Source organism: Myotis yumanensis, unplaced genomic scaffold (assembly GCF_028538775.1).
Source record: "Myotis yumanensis isolate MYYU_CA2020_CCGP unplaced genomic scaffold, mMyoYum1.0.hap1 SCAF_5, whole genome shotgun sequence".
NCBI classification, from domain to species: domain Eukaryota; kingdom Metazoa; phylum Chordata; class Mammalia; order Chiroptera; family Vespertilionidae; genus Myotis; species Myotis yumanensis.
In genome coordinates, this window is record NW_027223756.1 from 99,962,494 (window position 1) to 99,975,074 (window position 12,581).

Sequence of the window (12,581 nt, forward strand, 5' to 3'; positions counted from 1 at the left end):
TTTATATTCCAAGGACATGATTAGAAACATGTAAGAAACACTTTAAATTCAGGTAAATAGAGCCGTTCTATCTGTATGGCCTAGTTCAATCACCGAGATTAGAGGTACAAAACTCTTAAATTAGGAGAGTAATGATAATGTTTACAATTCCAGTTACTCTAGATGGTGTTTTTCCAAAGAAAGTGATTCCAACATTAAGAATTGCTGTTTGTATAGCTCAGAATATGTGTATTATGCTGAAAAATGAAGAGAATAATGTTTATATTTACAGGTGATTCTGATTAGACTGGCGTTTTAGGAATGACACAATTTAAATTTTGAAGATTCACGTGTATACTTCTAGGAAAACTGTCTACTTGTGGTGAAACTCTTAAAATACACAATGATATTCCGGGAAATGATTCAAAACATGTAAGAAACACTTTATTTTTTTTTTTTAATTAAATCTTTATTGTTCAGATTATTACATTTTTTCCTCTTTTTTCCCCCCATACCTCCCCTCCTTCCAGCTCCCACCCCACCCTCCACCCTCACTCCCCACCCACTGTGTTCATCCATAGGTGCATGATTTTTGTCCAGTCACTTCCCGCATCTCCCACACCCCTTTTTCCCCCAAGAATAGTCAGTCTATTCCCTTTCTATGTCCCTGATTCTATTATAATCACCAGTTCATTCTGTACATCAGGTTATTTATTCACTTGATTCTTAGATTCATTTTTTGATAGATGCATGTTTGTTGTTCATAATTTGTATCTTTACCTTTTTCTTCTTCTTCCTCTTCTTAAAGGATACCTTTCAGCATTTCATATAATACTGGTTTGGCGGTGATGAACTCCTTTAGCTTTTCCTTATCTGTGAAGCTCTTTATCTGACCTTCAATTCTGAATGATAGCTTTGCTGGATAAAGTAATCTTGGTTGTAGGTTCTTGGTATTCAGCACTTTGAATATTTCTTGCCATTCCCTTCTGGCCTGCAAAGTTTCTGTTGAGAAATCAGCTGACAGTCGTATGGGTATTCCCTTGTAGGTAATTGAGCCTCTTTCTCTTGCTGCTTTTAAGATTTTCTCTTTGTCTTTTGCTCTTGGCATTTTAATGATGATGTGTCTTGGTGTGGTCCTCTTTGGATTCCTTTTGTTTGGGGTTCTCTGCGCTTCTTGGACCTGTAAGTCCATTTCTTTCACCAGGTGGGGGAAGTTTTCTGCCATTATTTCTTGAAATAGGTTTTCAATATCTTGCTGTCTCTCATCTTCTGGCACTCCAATGACTCTGATATTAGACCGCTTAAAGCTGTCCCAGAGGCTCCTTACACTATCTTCACACTTTCGGATTCTTTTTTCATTTTGCTTTTCCAATTGGGTGTTTTTTGTTGAATCTTTGGTTTGATTATTGTACTCCTCTGGTCTGCTATTGGGTATAATATTCTTTATTTCAGTCCGTGTATGCTTACTTTCTAATTTCTTTATCGTAGCATCGAGGGTCTCATTAGTTTTCGTGAGGCTCTGCACAAATTTATGGCAAGCCCTCAAAATTGCGATTCTTAGCTCCATATCCTCCATTTCTGTCATGTTTTTTTGTCTCCGCATCTTTTATGCTTTCTTGGTGCACCCCCTTGTGGACTCTGTGCGCAGTCTTGTTCTAGCCAAGCCTTAATTGTTGTAGTTAACACTAGAGGGATTTGACCCCCAGGCCGACTGGCTATAGGAATCAGCTGTGTGGAAAACGTCTGCCTTCTGGGGAGGTGCTAATCCAGCCTTTGCCTGAGGCACTCGGCAAATGGCTGTGCGCAGGTTTTGGGCGGGGCGGGATCAACAGGGCGGGCGGAGGGAGCAGTTATGGCCACGCTCAGTCCCGTTCCCAGAGGCTCTGCTTCTCAGAACCCCGGCAGCCGCTGCAAACCTCGGAGAGAAAGCTGCCCTCAGGTCCCAACTGATGCCGGATAATTCCGCTTCTCCCGTTTGAGTCTGGGTCCCTAGAGACTCGCCCGGATCTGGAGCCCAGAGTCTGAGACTCACTCCCGACAGAAAACGACAACCGCGCCCTCAGCCACCAGCCCGCTTTGCGCGCGCACCTCGGTACCTTTGTATTTTCCACACTGCGCCGCCTCTGAGCCTCGATTTGCTGTTCTCTTTCCTTCTAGTTGTAGAGTCTCTCTTCAGCCAGCCTTCCTGTGGTTCTGGGTGATGTCCGTTCAGTCTTTTAGTTGTATTTTTGAAATGGTTGTTTGCGGCAGCGGTCTCCGGTGTTTACCTACGCCGCCATCTTGCTTGTCTTCTAAGAAACACTTTAAATGCGGGTAAATAGAGCCGTTCTATCTGTAAGGCTTGTTCAATCACCGAGATCAGAGGTACAAAACTCTCAAATTAGGAGAGTAATGATAATGTTTACAATTCCAGGTACTCTAGATGTTGTTTTTCCAAAAAAAGTGCTTCCAACATTAAGAATTGCTGTCTATAAAACTCAGAATATGTGTATGAAGCTGATAAATGAAGAGAATACTCTTTATATATACAGGTTAATCTGATTAGACTGGCGTTTGAGGAATGACACAATAAAGATATGGAAGATTCAAGTGTATACTCCTAGGAAAACTGTCTACTTTTGGTGATACTCTTAAAATTAACATTGATATTCCCAGGACTTGATTAGAAACATGTAAGAAACACTTTAACTTCGGGTAAATAGAGCCATTCTATCTGTATGGCCTATTTCAATCACTGAGATTTGATGTAGAAAATTCTCAAATTAGGAGAGCAATGATAATGTTACAATTCCAGTTACTCTAGATGGTGTTTTTCCAAAGAAAGTGATTCCAACATTAGAATTGCTGTTTGTATAGCTCAGAATATGTGTATTATGCTGAAAAATGAAGAGAATAATGTTTATATTTACAGGTGATTCTGATTAGACTGGCGTTTTCTGAATGACACAATTTAAATTGTGAAGATTCACGTGTATACTTCTAGTAAAACTGTCTACTTTTGGTGAAACTCTTAAAATACACAATGATATTCCCGGGAAATGATTCAAAACATGTAAGAAACACTTTAAATACGGGTACATAGAGTGGTTCTATCTTTATGGCCTAGTTCAATCACTGAGATCAGAGGTACAAAACTCTCAAATTAGGAGAGTAATGATAATGTTTACAATTCCGGTTACTCTAGATGTTGATTTTCCAAAGAAAGTGCTTCCAACATTAAGAATTGCTGTTTATAAAGCTCAGAATATGTGTGTGAAGCTGATAAATGAAGAGAATATTCTTTATATTTACAGGTGATTCTCCTTAGACTGGCGTTTTAGGAATGACACAATTCAAATATTGAAGATTCACGTGTATACTTCTAGTAAAACTGTCTACTTTTGGTGAAACTCTTAAAATACACAATGATATTCCCAGGAAATGATTCAAAACATGTAAGAAACACTTTAAATGCGGGTAAATAGAGCCGTTCTATCTGTATGGCTTGTTCAATCAGCGAGATCAGAGGTACAAAACTCTCAAATTAGGAGAGTAATGATAATGTTTACAATTCCAGTTACTCTAGATGTTGTTTTTCCAAAGAAAGTGCTTCCAACATTAAGAATAACTGTTTATAAAGCTCAGAATATGTGTATAAAGCTGATAAATGAAGAGAATATTCTTTATATTTACAGGTGATTCTCATTAGACTGGCGTTTTAGGAATGACACAATTTAAATATTGAAGATTCAAGTGTATACTTCTAGTAAAACTGTCTACTTTTGGTGAAAATCTTAAAATACACAATTATAGTCCCGGGAGATGATTAGAAACATGTAAGAAACATTTTAAATTCGGGTAAATAGAGCTGTTTATCTTTATGGCCTAGTTCAATCACCGAGTTTAGAGGTAGAAATCTCTCAAATTAGGAGAGTAATGATAATGTTTACAATTCCGGTTACTCTAGATGTTGTTTTTCCAAAAAAAGTGCTTCCAACATTAAGAATTGCTGTCTATAAAACTCAGAATATGTGTATGAAGCTGATAAATGAAGAGAATACTCTTTATATATACAGGTTAATCTGATTAGACTGGCGTTTTAGGAATGACACAATATAAATATGGAAGATTCAAGAGTATACTTCTAGTAAAACTGTCTACTTTTGGTGAAACTCTCAAAATACACAATTATCGTCCCGGGAGATCATTAGAAACATGTAAGAAACACTTTAAATTCAGGTAAATAGAGCCGTTCTATCTGTATGGCCTAGTTCAATCACCAAGATTAGAGGTACAAAACTCTTAAATTAGGAGAGTAATGATAATGTTTACAATTCCAGTTACTCTAGATGGTGTTTTTCCAAAGAAAGTGCTTCCAACATTAAGAATAACTGTTTATAAAGCTCAGAATATGTGTATAAAGCTGATAAATGAAGAGAATATTCTTTATATTTACAGGTGATTCTCATTAGACTGGCGTTTTCTGAATGACACAATTTAAATTTTGAAAATTCACGTGTATACTTCTAGTAAAACTGTCTACTTTAGGTGAAACTCTCAAAATACACAATGATATTCCCGGGAAATGATTCAAAACATGTAAGAAACACTTTAAATACGGGTAAATAGAGCCGTTCTATCTTTATGGCCTAGTTCAATCACTGAGATCAGAGGTAGAAAACTCTCAAATTAGGAGAGTAATGATAATGTTTACAATTCCGGTTACTCTAGATGTTGATTTTCCAGAGAAAGTGCTTCCAACATTAAGAATTGCTGTTTATAAAGCTCAGAATATGTGTATGAAGCTGATAAATGAAGAGAATATTCTTTATATTTACAGGTGATTCTCATTAGACTGGCCTTTTAGGAATGACACAATTCAAATATTGAAGATTCACGTGTATACTACTAGGAAAATTGTCTACTTTTGGTGACACTCTTAAAATTCACATTGATATTACCAGGACATGATTAGAAACATGTAAGAAACACTTTAAATTCGGGTAAATAGAGCCGTTCTATCTGTATGGCTTGTTCAATCACCGAGATTTGAGGTTGAAAACTCTCAAATTAGGAGAGTAATGATAATGTTACAATTCCAGTTACTCTAGATGGTGTTTTTCCAAAGAAAGTGATTCCAACATTAAGAATTGCCGTTTGTACAGCTCAGAATATGTGTATGACGCTGATAAATGAAGAGAATACTGTTTATACTTACAGGTGATTCTGATTAGACTGGCGTTTTAGGAATGACACAATTTATATATTGAAGATTCAAGTGTATACTTCTAGGAAAATTGTCTACTTTTAGTGACACTCTTAAAATTCACATTGATATTCCCAGGACATGATTAGAAACATGTAAGAAACACATTAAATACGGGTAAATAGAGCCCTTCTATCTTTATGGCCTAGTTCAATCACTGAGATCAGAGGTAGAAATCTCTCAAATTAGGAGAGTAATGATAATGTTTACAATTCCGGTTACTCTAGATGTTGTTTTTCCAAAAAAAGTGCTTCCAACATTAAGAATTGCTGTCTATAAAACTCAGAATATGTGTATGAAGCTGATAAATGAAGAGAATACTCTTTATATATACAGGTTAAAATGATTAGACTGGCGTTTTAGGAATGACACAATATAAATATGGAAGATTCAAGTGTATACTTCTAGGAAAACTGTCTACTTATAGTGATACTCTTAAAATTCACATTGATATTCCCAGGACATGATTAGAAACATGTAAGAAACACTTTAAATGCGGGTAAATAGAGCCGTTCTATCTGTATGGCTTGTTCAATCACCGAGATCAGAGGTACAAAACTCTCAAATTAGGAGAGTAATGATAATGTTACAATTCCAGTTACTCTAGATGGTGTTTTTCCAAAGAAAGTGCTTCCAACATTAAGAATAACTGTTTATAAAGCTCAGAATATGTGTATAAAGCTGATAAATGAAGAGAATATTCTTTATATTTACAGGTGATTCTCATTAGACTGGCGTTTTAGGAATGGCACAATTTAAATATTGAAGATTCAAGTGTATACTTCTAGTAAAACTTTCTACTTTTGGTGAAACTCTTAAACTACACAATTATAGTCCCGGGAGATGATTAGAAACATGTAAGAAACACTTTAAATTTGGGTAAATAGAGCTGTTTATCTTTATGGCCTAGTTCAATCACCGAGATTAGAGGTAGAAATCTCTCAAATTAGGAGAGTAATGATAATGTTTACAATTCCGGTTACTCTAGATGTTGTTTTTCCAAAAAAAGTGCTTCCAACATTAAGAATTGCTGTCTATAAAACTCAGAATATGTGTATGAAGCTGATAAATGAAGAGAATACTCTTTATATATACAGGTTAATCTGATTAGACTGGCGTTTTAGGAATGACACAATATAAATATGGAAGATTCAAGAGTATACTTCTAGGAAAACTGTCTACTTTTGGTGATACTCTTAAAATTCACATTGATATTCCCAGGACATGATTGGAAACATGTAAGAATCACTTTAACTTCGGGTAAATAGAGCCATTCTATCTGTATGGCCTATTTCAATTACCGAGATTTGAGGTAGAAAATTCTCAAATTAGGAGAGTAATGATAATGTTACAATTCCAGTTACTCTAGATGGTGTTTTTTAAAAGAAAGTGATTCCAACATTAAGAATTGCTGTTTGTATAGCTCAGAATATGTGTATTATGCTGAAAAATGAAGAGAATAATGTTTATATTTACAGGTGATTCTGATTAGACTGGCGTTTTCTTAATGACACAATTTAAATATTGAAGATTCACGTGTATACTTCTAGGAAAATTGTCTACTTTTGGTGACACTCTTAAAATTCACATTGATATTACCAGGACATGATTAGATACATGTAAGAAACACTTTAAATTCGGGTAAATAGAGCCGTTCTACCTGTATGGCTTGTTCAATCACCGAGATTAGAGGTAGAAAACTCTCAAATTAGTAGAGTAATGATAATGTTTACAATTCCGGTTACTCTAGATGTTGTTTTTCCAAAGAAAGTGATTCCAACATTAAGAATTGCTGTTTATAAAGCTCAGAATATGTGTATGCAGCTGATAAATGAAGAGAATAATGTTTATATTTACAGATGATTCTGATTAGACTGGCATTTTAGGAATGACACAATTTAAATATTGAAGATTCAAGTGTATACTTCTAGGAAAATTGTCTACTTTTGGTGACACTCTTAAAATTCACATTGATATTACCAGGACATGATTAGAAACATGGAAAAAACACTTTAAATTCGGGTAAATAGAACCGTTCCTTCTGTATGGCTCGTTCAATCACCGAGATTTGAGGTAGAAAACTCTCAAATTAGGAGAGTAATGATATTGTTACAATTCCAGTTACTCTAGATGTTGTTTTTCCAAAGAAAGTGATTCCAACATTAAGAATTGCTGTTTGTATAGCTCAGAATATCTGTATTATGCTGAACAATGAAAAGAATAATGTTTATATTTACAGGTGATTCTGATTAGACTGGCGTTTTCTGAATGACACAATTCAAATTTTGAAGATTCACGTCTATACTTCTAGGCAAACTGTCTACTTTTGTTGAAACTCTTAAATACACAATTATAGTCCCTATAAATGATTAGAAACATGTAAGAAACACTTTAAATTCGGGTAAATAGAGCTGTTTATCTTTATGGCCTAGTTCAATCACCGAGATTAGAGGTAGAAATCTCTCAAATTAGGAGAGTAATGATAATGTTTACAATTCCGGTTACTCTAGATGTTGTTTTTCCAGAAAAAGTGCTTCCAACATTAAGAATTGCTGTCTATAAAACTCAGAATATGTGTATGAAGCTGATAAATGAAGAGAATATTCTTTATATTTACAAGTGATTCTCATTAGACTGGCGTTTTAGGAATGACACAATTTAAATATTGAAGATTCAAGTGTATACTTCCAGGAAAATTGTCTATTTTTGGTGACAATCTTAAAATTCACATTGATATTCCCAGGACATGATTAGAAACATGTAAGAAACACTTTAAATTCGGGTAACTAGAGCCGTTCTATCTTTATGGCCTAGTTCAATCACCGAGATTAGAGGTAGAAATCTATCAAATTAGGAGAGTAATGATAATGTTTACAATTCCGGTTACTCTAGATGTTGTTTTTCCAAAAAAAGTACTTCCAACATTAAGTATTGCTGTTTATAAAACTCAGAATATGTTTATGAAGCTGATAAATGAAGAGAATACTCTTTATATATACAGGTTATTATGATTAGACTGGCGTTTTAGGAATGACACAATATAAATATGGAAGATTCAAGTGTATACTTCTAGGAAAACTGTCTACTTTTGGTGACACTCTTAAAATTCACATTTATATTCCAAGGACATGATTAGAAACATGTAAGGAACACTTTAAATTCAGGTAAATAGAGCCGTTCTATCTGTATGGCCTAGTTCAATCACCGAGATTAGAGGTACAAAACTCTTAAATTAGGAAAGTAATGATAATGTTTACAATTCCAGTTACTCTAGATGGTGTTTTTCCAAAGAAAGTGATTCCAACATTAAGAATTGCTCTTTGTATAGCTCAGAATATGTGTATTATGCTGAATAATGAAGAGAATAATGTTTATATTTACAGGTGATTCTGATTAGGCTGGCGTTTTAGGAATGACACAATTTAATTATTGAAGATTCAAGTGTATACTTCTAGGAAAATTGTCTACTTTTGGTGACACTCTTAAAATTCACATTGATATTACCAGGACATGATTAGAAACATGGAAGAAACACTTTAAATTCGGGTAAATAGAACCGTTCCTTCTGTATGGCTCGTTCAATCACCGAGATTTGAGGTAGAAAACTCTCAAATTAGGTGAGTAATGATATTGTTACAATTCCGGTTACTCTAGATGTTGTTTTTCCAAAGAGAGTGATTCCAACATTAAGAATTGCTGTTTGTATAGCTCAGAATATCTGTATTATGCTGAACAATGAAGAGAATAATGTTTATATTTACAGGTGATTCTGATTAGACTGGCGTTTTCTGAATGACACAATTCAAATTTTGAAGATTCACGTCTATACTTCTAGGCAAACTGTCTACTTTTGTTGAAACTCTTAAATACACAATTATAGTCCCTATAAATGATTAGAAACATGTAAGAAACACTTTAAATTCGGGTAAATAGAGCTGTTTATCTTTATGGCCTAGTTCAATCACCGAGATTAGAGGTAGAAATCTCTCAAATTAGGAGAGTAATGATAATGTTTACAATTCCGGTTACTCTAGATGTTGTTTTTCCAGAAAAAGTGCTTCCAACATTAAGAATTGCTGTCTATAAAACTCAGAATATGTGTATGAAGCTGATAAATGAAGAGAATATTCTTTATATTTACAAGTGATTCTCATTAGACTGGCGTTTTAGGAACGACACAATTTAAATATTGAAGATTCAAGTGTATACTTCCAGGAAAATTGTCTACTTTTGGTGACACTCTTAAAATTCACATTGATATTACCAGGACATGATTAGATACATGTAAGAAACACTTTAACATCTGGTAAATAGAGCCGTTCTATCTGTATGGCTTGTTCAATCACCGAGATTAGAGGTAGAAAACTCTCAAATTAGGAGAGTAATGATAATGTTTACAATTCCGGTTACTCTAGATGTTGTTTTTCCAAAAAAAGTGCTTCCAACATTAAGAATTGCTGTCTATAAAACTCAGAATATGTGTATGAAGCTGGTAAATGAAGAGAATACTCTTTATATACACAGGTGATTCTGATAAGACTGGCGTTTTAGGAATGACACAATATAAATATTGAAGTTTCAAGTGTATACTTCTAGGAAAACTGTCTACTTTTGGTGAAACTCTTAAGATTCACAATGATATTCCCGGGAAATGATTCAAAACATGTAAGAAACACTTTAAATACGGGTAAATAGAGCCGTTCTATCTTTATGGCCTAGTTCAATCACGGAGATTTGAGGTAGAAATCTCTCAAATTAGGAGAGTAATGATAATGTTTACAATTCCAGTTACTCTAGATGGTGTTTTTCCAAAGAAAGTGATTCCAACATTAAGAATTGCTGTTTGTATAGCTCAGAATATGTGTATTAACCTGAGAAATGAAGAGAATATTCTTTATATATACAGGTAATTCTGATTAGACTGGCGTTTTAGGAATGACCCAATATAAATATTGAAGATTCAAGTGTATACTTCTAGGCAAACTGTCTACTTTTGGTGAAACTCTTAAAATACACAATTATAGTCCCGAGAAATGATTAGAAACATGTAAGAAACACTGTAAATTCGGGTAAATAGAGCCGTTCTATCTTTGGCCTACTTCAATCACCGAGATTAGAGGTAGAAATCTCTCAAATTAGGAGAGAAATGATAATGTTTACAATTCCAATTATTCTAGATGTTGTTTTTCCAAAGAAAGTGCTTCCAACTTTAAGAATTGCTGTTTATAAAGCTGAGAATATGTGTATGAAGTTGATAAATGAAGAGAATACTCTTTATATTTACAGGTGATTCTGATTAGACTGGCCTTTTCTGAGTGACACAATATAAATATTGAAGATTCAAATGTATACTTCTAGGAAAATTGTCTACTTTTGGTGACACTCTTAAAATTCACATTGATATTCCCAGGACATGATTAGAAACATGTAAGAAACACTTTAAATTCGGGTAAATAGAGCCGTTCTATCTGTATGGCCTAGTTCAATCACCGAGATTAGAGGTAGAAAACTCTCAAATGAGGAGAGGAATGATAATGTTTACAATTCTGGCTACTCTACATGCAGTTTTTCAAAAAAAAGTACCTCCAACATTAAGAATTGCTGTTTATAAAGCTCAGAATATGTGTATGAACCTGAGAAATGAAGAGAATATTCTTTATATATACAGGTAATTCTGGTTAGACTGGCGTTTTAGGAATGACCCAATATAAATATTGAAGATTCAAGTGTATACTTCTAGGAAAACTGTCTACTTATGGTGAAACTCTTAAAATTCACAATGTTATTCCCGGGAAATGATTCAAAACATGTAAGAAACACTTTAAATACGGGTAAATAGAGCCGTTCTATCTTTATGGCCTAGTTCAATCACCGAGATTTGACGTAGAAAACTCTCAAACTAGGATAGTAATGATAATGTTTACAATTCCAGTTACTCTAGATGGTGGTTTTCCAAAGAAAGTGATTCCAACATTGAGAATTGCTGTTTGTATAGCTCAGAATATGTGTATTATGCTGAAAAATGAAGAGAATAATGTTTATATTTAAAGGTGATTCTGATTAGACTGGAGTTTACTGAATGACACAATTTAAATTTTGAAGATTCACGTGTATACTTCTAGGAAAACTGTCTACTTTTGGTGAAACTCTTAAAGTACACAATTATAGTCCCGAGAAATGATTAGAAACATGTAAGAAACACTGTAAATTCGGGTAAATAGAGCTGTTCTATCTTTTGGCCTAGTTCAATCACCGAGATTAGAGGTAAAAATCTCTCAAATTTGGAGAGTAATGATAATGTTTACAATTCCAATTACTCTAGATGTTGTTTTTTCAAAGAAAGTGCTTCCAACATTAAGAATTACTGTTTATAAAGCTCAGAATATGTGTATGAAGCTGATAAATGAAGAATACTCTTTATATATACAGGTTATTCTGATTAGACTGGCGTTTTAGGAATGACACAATATAATTATTGAAGATTCAAGTGTATACTTCTAGGAAAATTGTCTACTTTTGGTGACACTCTTAAAATTCACATTGATATTCCCAGGACATGATTGGAAACATGTAAGAAAAACTTGAAATGCTGTTAAATAGAGGCGTTCTATCTGTATGGCCTAGTTCAATCACCAAGATTAGAGGTAGAAAACTGTCAAATGAGGAGAGTAATGATAATGTTTACAATTCTGGCTACTCGACATAGAGTTTTCCAAAAAAAAGTACTTCCAACATTAAGAATTGCTGTTTATAAAGCTCAGAATATGTGTATGAACCTGAGAAAAGAAGAGAATACTCTTTATATATACAGGTAATTCTGATTAGACTGGCGTTTTAGGAATGACACAATATAAATATTGAAGATTCAAGTGTATACTTCTAGGAAAACTGTCTACTTTTGGTGAAACTCTTAAAATTCACAATGATATTTCCGGGAAATGATTCAAAACATGTAAGAAACACTTTAAATATGGGTAAATAGAGCCGTTCTATCTTTATGGCCTAGTTCAATCACCGAGATTTGAGGTAGAAAACTCTCAAACTAGGAGAATAATGATAGTGTTTACAATTCCAGTTACTCTAGATGGTGGTTTTCCAAAGGAAGTGATTCCAACATTAAGAATTGCTGTTTGTATAGCTCAGAATATGTGTATTATGCTGAAAAATGAAGAAAATAATGTTTATATTTACAGGTGATTCTGATTAGACTGGCGTTTTCTGAATGACACAATTTAAATTTTGAAGATTCACGTGTATACATATAGGAAAACTGTCTACTTTTGGTGAAACTCTTAAAATACACAATTATAGTCCCGAGAAATGTTTAGAAACATGTAAGAAACACTGTAAATTCGGG